Source organism: Arachis hypogaea, chromosome 5 (assembly GCF_003086295.3).
Source record: "Arachis hypogaea cultivar Tifrunner chromosome 5, arahy.Tifrunner.gnm2.J5K5, whole genome shotgun sequence".
NCBI lineage: Eukaryota > Viridiplantae > Streptophyta > Magnoliopsida > Fabales > Fabaceae > Arachis > Arachis hypogaea.
The window spans coordinates 93,000,207-93,007,540 of NC_092040.1; positions in this window are offsets into that span (position 1 = coordinate 93,000,207).

The window sequence follows — 7,334 nt, forward strand, 5'->3', positions numbered from 1 at the left end:
TTCATCAAATTTAAATTAGGATTGTTAGTAATAAATCGAATCTATTTTATTCGAATTATTACTTGATTTTGTGGTTCAAACGTAAATCGAATTCAAAAAATTCGAATTATGGTAACTTACAGTAAATCGAATCAATAAGTTTCAATTTATATGGCAAATACTAAATCGAATCAATCAAGTTTGATTTAGTCTCCCTTAATAAATCGAATACAGTGAAGTCAATTTAAAGTCAGTAGTGGGTAATGATAAATCGAAGCCATTAGATTCGACTTATTACGAAATCTTTTATTATGTATAATTCGAAAGGAGTTAATTCGATTAGAATATTTCTAACGTATATAAATACGAGTTGAATGTGAATTTTTTGTCATAGTGGGACTCACAATGGTTAGTGATGAGAGTTTTTAGTTCTGGTGCACTATAGAGGGTTGATTAAGAAGAAAATGCGATCGGAAACTAAATTTACTAATAAGGATCCGCTGAGTGTTTTCTTCAAACCTTTGATGAGTTTCACCAAGTTTCAAACTACTATACTCCAGAAACTGAGACTGCATGGCGTGAACCGGGTGGATAAGTTATTCTGATTTTCGTGCTGCGAGATGATGTGATATACGATTCATTCGTCCTAGGCAATGATGAAGATTTGCAAGTTCTGTTCCATTATCGTCGTCAGTTTTTCGAGGTGAGGACCCTTGAGCTATTGGCGAAGCTTGTGGATGTGGTGTGTAGTTCTAAAAGTTTGAACCGGAATCCTCGATCCTCAGCAATGCCAGCCTGCTCTAGTTCCATGCTTGTTGGTGCCTCGTCAGTTGTGCTGGTGATTGTACCTGAGGCAGTTTTAGTTGCATCTCCGTCCTTTGCAGCTAATCTAAGCCACAGTCGTGATGGAGGAATATACGATATTGGACCATGGGTGAGGTTGCTACTGCGATGCCCAGTACTCCTGTTATGGTCCCAGATTTCGGAGATGGTGGAGTACCGGATGACGTTGAGGATGCACTGCATGATGATGTTGATGATGATGATGTGGATCCCACCACGATAGCTGATGATAGTGATGATGACATAGCAAGGATTACTCCAGTTATGGGTGGTGGAGTATCTAGTTCAGAAACTCATCAGTACCATCGCACTTTTCAACTTTGGAATTGGATGCCATGGCACAGCAGGGGAATCTGGGAGTACCTATTGGTTTCGGGGCCAGAGATACACAGAATACAAGAGCTCTATTTGAATTCCAAGTTGGTCGGTAGTTTCAAGATAAAGTGGAGGTTGTGTTAAGCGTGAAGACTTATAGCATCCGCCGTGGGGTTGAGTACAAAATGTTGGAATATGATCATCGCAAATACTATGGCAAGTGCAAAGAGTTCAGCAACGGGTGCACATGACTCATTCGGGTCAGCCTCTGCCAGCGCAAAGGTATTTGGGAGGTAAAACGGTACAATAGTCATCTTACTTGCTGGCCACATCGATATCTAGTGATCACATGATGCTTTATTATCATGTGATATCGACCTTTATACTGCCCAGGATTAGAGCTGATGCTGCTGTCTCGATCAAGGTACTACAGAATACAACAGAGGCATATTTTGGATTTATACTGATTTACAAGAGGGTTTAGATGGCTAAACAGAAGGCCGTGGCACATATTTACGAAGATTGGAAAGAGTCATATAATGATTTGTCGCGATGGATACTGGGTGTGCAGATCACGATGCAAGTAGTGTCGCTGTGTTGAGGATGAGTCCTGTGCGAGTTGGTGGGCAAGTAGATAAATCATCAGCTTATTTCCATCGGCTTTTCTGGACATTCCCACTGTGTATTGAATCTTTCCGTCATTACAAGCCATTTGTTAGTGTCAACGGAACCCATCTGTATGGCAAATACAGTGGTACACTACTTGTCGCGATTGCTCAGGACGGCAACTCCAATATCATTCCTATTGCATTCGCATTTGTAGAGGGTGAGAATGCAGAGTCGAGGTCATTCTTTTTATCTCACTTTCAGCAGCATATAACGCTACAACCGGGTAGTTTAGTCATATCAAATAGTCACAACAGGATAAAGGCTGCATTGGAGGCTCTTAATGGTGGCTGGCTTTCGCCTAATGCATAGGAGCTTTTTGTATTCGTCATAATAGTTCCAAAGTTAGATACAACGGAAAAAAGTGGGAGCCTCCCAAGTGGTCACAAACACAGGTGACAGAAACAGATAAAAAACTAAAGAGAAAAGAGTACAATAGACAAGAAAAGAAGATAGTGAATTGACCAAAAAAACTCGAGCAAAGTTAGCTTCGAAAATCTCATTCATTAGCTTGTGGGAATCTTTGAGCAACTTAATCTATAGAACTCATTTTATTCTCAAATACATAGCGATTTTTTGCTTTCTAGCAATGCCAACAAAGCACGGGCAGGATGGTATTTAATCGACGACCATTAGAGTCGAATCCAATGTCGCGTGAGCTTTCTACCACCATTAAAGGAAGGAATATGAATTGTCTCTCCACACATCTTCATTAATCAAGCTTAATCCCTAAATAGAGGCAGAGAGAGGACATTGGAAGAGGTCATGGCATATGGTTTCTTTTTTAATTTGGCAACGAGGGCAAACGGCAAGTGTGGCTAAGAATCTGTTGTGCAATAAACTCATCATTGGGAGCTTTTCGTGTAAGTATTTCAAAAAAATCTTTATTTTGTGAGGTATTTTTATTTTTCATACACTTTCCTAAATTTTATGATTCTGAAAAGACTAAAGGCATTAAGAAAACAATGGATGATAGAAGGAGTAGGCAATTTTATAGCCTAAACTAACCTCATATGTTTTAATTTGGACAAAATCCAACTAATTTCATCATCCACTTGCTGACCTTATTGACTGAATTCTTGAGCTAACATCAGCAATGAAGGTGGACTCAAACAATACTTGGATCCAGCTTCGTTCTGGAGTCATCAAATTAGTGACATAGAAAAGAGTATGGTTCGGTTGATGCAGGAATGCTGATAGGGGAACAATGATGGACAACAATGGAGGCAGCCAAGGGTTTTTGGTGATTTTGACTGATGTTCCAAAGCCAATTCTCCATGATAAGCCTTTTCAATCACTTTTCGCCCTTCCAGAATACTATGCCATTACCTATCTCAGCTCTCAATATATCATTGTATCTAAAGTATTTACCTCTGAGTATTCTATATAGAGTTGAATTGGGATATTTAGCAATTCGCCAGTGCTGTTTTTCGAGTAGAGCTAGGTTCTATATCCTCAAATCTTTGATTCCTAACCCACTATCTTTTTAAAATCTTGTCACAATATCCCATTTAATCCATACAACTTTTCTTTCCATGCTTCGCTAGCAGCATTTTGTGAATATCATCTAGTAAGGTATCCGAGAGTCTAAAACAAAACAAAGAGTAAATTGGAATTACTTCACCGACTACTCTCAAGAGAGTATGCCTCCCTCTATATGATAACAAGCTTTTTTCCAACACTATAATTTCTTTTGAATATTTTGTTTAATATCTCTAAACATGGCTTTCTTAGATTTCTAAACAGTAGAGGGGAGTCCCAGATATTAATTTTGGACTCCTATATGATCAATATTAAGATTCTGAACAATGCTAAGTCTAGTTGACTGAAGGGTGTTATGGCTAAAGAAAATTGTAGGCTTTTTCAAATTCACCTTTTGACTACTAAAACTCTCATAGTATTCAGGATTTTCAATATCCGCTGAGTTATCTCAGCTGAACTCTTACAAAATAGAATGGAATTATCTACGAAAAGCAAATGATTAACAGTTGAACATCGTCGATTAACCTAAACACCTTGAATTTTCTTATTTTGTTGTGCTTTGTGCAGCAAGAATGATGGTCCTTTTGCACAGAAAAAAAAAAGATATGGAGATGGAGGATCACTTTGACGGATACCTCCTATTTGGTCTAAAAAACCAAAATGTTGCCCTTCCATAACAATGAAGTAAGAAACAGTTGTCACTAATTCTCTTGTCCAATTAGTCCATCTTAATTCAAAGCCCAGTTTTTTTTTTATAATAAACCAACGAATTGTCATTCGATCTTGTTATATGCCTTGCTCATATCAAGTTTAATAATTATTTCAGAGTCTAGACTACTCCTTTTATTTTTTAAATAATGCATGCATTCATGTGCGATAAGAGTATTGTCTGAAATAAACCTCCCTTTAAAAATGCACTATGATTAGGACTGATGATCTTATTCATAATGCTTTGCAGTCTATGCACCATAACCTTAGAGATAATTTTGTATATAACAGAGGATAAACTAATAGATATCATCTAGTTAACAGTACTGGCATAAGGAATTTTAGGAATCAGATAGATATGAGTGTGGTTAAAACTTCTTAGGATTCGACCATTCTGAAAGAAACTCTTGACATACAACTTTAAACACATCAGCATCGGCCTCTACAATATCCCAAAAGAAATGAAAAAATTTTGCAGTGTATTCATCATCATCCGGAACACTTTGAGGATGAACACTGAAGGTAGTTCGTTTGATCTCTTCCATAGAAATTGGTTTTTGGAGCCTCCGGTTCATGGAAGTTGTAATCTTAGGTTCTAAACTATTAAGAAACCAGCTTGGATCAGCAACACTATTGGAAGTAAAAATATTCTGAAAATAGTCAAAATACTCATCTGCCACTATTGCTATTTTTTTTAGGCTAGAGGCAACTTAATCATTTCGACCAATCAACCTCCATATTCAATTCTTCTTCATTTTGGATTGGAACTTCTGATGAAAGAATCGTGTATTATGATCACTCTCTTTGAGCCATTTAACATGAGATTTCTCTCTAGTAGCTCTCTTCCTTAATAAACGCTATTTCTAGCTTCTTCTCTAGGCCATTCAGCTCGCCACTTCCATTTACTCCACCTTTTTAAAGATCCTCTATGACTGACTGTAGCTCTTCAAGTTTTCTTCTAAAATTAGTTTTGTGATTAATTTGCCATTAAACTAACCTATGTCTACATCTTTTTAGCCTTTTAGCCAAAGAGTATATTGCTGACCCTTCTACTTCAGAAGTCCAGATTTCCATCACAATTTGCCTAACTTCTCTTTTGCAACACTAACATTCTTGAAATTTAAACATTTTCTTATTGCACCAATTTTGCGGGTCAGTAAGATAAGAGGGGCATGATTTTAGCCTGATTCTAAAAGCATGTTTATTACTGCATACGAGTACGGTGTTATCCAACTCAGCCCCCACTAACTCACAGTTTAGTCTTTCTTTCACCAACTCTGAGTCTTGTCTCCGATTTGTCCACGTGAAAGGTCGATCCACCATTTCAATATCCAATAACTTATTAACATTGATGAAATTATTGAATAATAAGATGGAGGTTGCTAATTTTTTGCCACCACCCTCTTTCTCTGTTTGTCTAGATATAGCATTAAAATCATCCATAATCACCACTCTACACTGGAATTGCTGAATAATAAAAAAGAGCTCATTATACTGAGAGTTTCACATAGTGTCAGAGCAATTTAAGTGAACTACAATGAATTTTCAAACCTCATTTTTGCTTGTAGCATGAACCTCTTCTGTAATAAAGTAGTCATCACTACTCCGTGTGTGAATATTGATAGTATTTTTCCATCCCAAAACTAAACCAACCAACCACCCTCATTAAGTCCACAATATACCAACTCCCATAGCCACACGAACGTAACTTTACTTTCATCTGTCGAGATTGATTCTTTGTCTGAATAATGAAAATAATCTAGAGGAGTAGAACTTGCATATTCATTTAAAATTCTGGATTGTCAAAGATCTTCCTAAACTCCAACAAAAAATTTCATGACACTTTGAGTGTCATTTGAAGACTCGCACCCTTCACCATTAAAATCTGTTAACTATTCCTCTTTTAATCTGGCAATTTTTGGAGACTTATTCATCTCCTTATTCTTCGATCTCCTCTTTGTTTTTTATTGTACTTTTGTCGAGTATGGTCTTTATTTGGTTAGACTTCCATTTTTTGCTTTTTTCAATCTTCAGACACTGCTTAGAATTACTTTGAAGATATGTTTTTTATTAGTCTTAGGAGATGACAATAATTTTCATGTTTTTTTAGGCCTCTCCTCGTGAGTTCGAGACAAGATAATTGCTGGTGTTGCAGTGTTTTTCCTTTGCTTTCTCTCCCTCCACTTTATTCTTCATGTTCATCTCAGCAAACTCCTCCAAAAAAACAACTTGGAATATACTTCTTCCTCATTTTAACACTTAGCTATCATGTTTTTTTTTTCTTTTAATAAACACTACTAGTCATGTGTAACGCGGCTCCACTACTATATATATATTAAGAGTATATAAATTTTTTACACTATTATTTAATTATTTAATAATATACTTACATGACTTTTAAAATAATTGCTACACAGATTGTATAATGTGACAATATTCCTAACTCATCTGAATTTAAGTATTTAATAAAACCATTTTAATTAATCTACTATATTTATCCTAAAATAGTTTTTTCATATAATATTTTTTAATACGTCAGCCTGATGACTAATCCAAAATAGTTTTTCGTTAATGGTGAATTATGCAAAAAAAATAAAAACATATGTGCATTAGTGGGGCCCGTGAACTAAGTAGTTGAATTTATCGGAGGTTTTTCTTGATTTTGTCGGCAATTTTTCGTGTTATTATTATTATTATTATTTTGTCACCAATAATATTAATAACTAATAATGCAAACAAATGGCAATGGCAAGGAACAAGGATCACATGTGAAAGGTTGTGGATACCCTCTCATGTTTGGATCCAATCCTAGCAAACAAAGAAACAATAGGATTTGATATATACTTGACCTTTTTTATTTCAACAATTATTTACATGATGATTTTGGATAAATTATTGTTCATTGAAATTCACATTAAAAAAAAATATGGGTTTAGTCGCACATATTAAATTTATCAATTTTAAAAGATTTTATAAAAAAAGTAATAAGAATTTAAGTTTCTAATATATTTATTAAAATAAAAAAATTAAACTTTAAAATTTATATTAATGACAACTTTAATGGTGTGTAGTTAAATCCAAAAATATTATAATTTTTTTATAAGACTCATTACATTCTACATACAAAATGAAATTTCGTGATTTGCCCAATTATAAACATTAATGTGACAAACTAGTGACAATTTAAATATTTTTTAAATCACCTATGTATGATTAATTAAGTTAATTTGTTGAAATTAGATTCCATAATTTTTGTAACGTTATTAAAATAAAAGTGATAATATCTACTACTTTCACTTTTGTTTTGTGAATATTTTTATGATATTTTATACTGAATAACT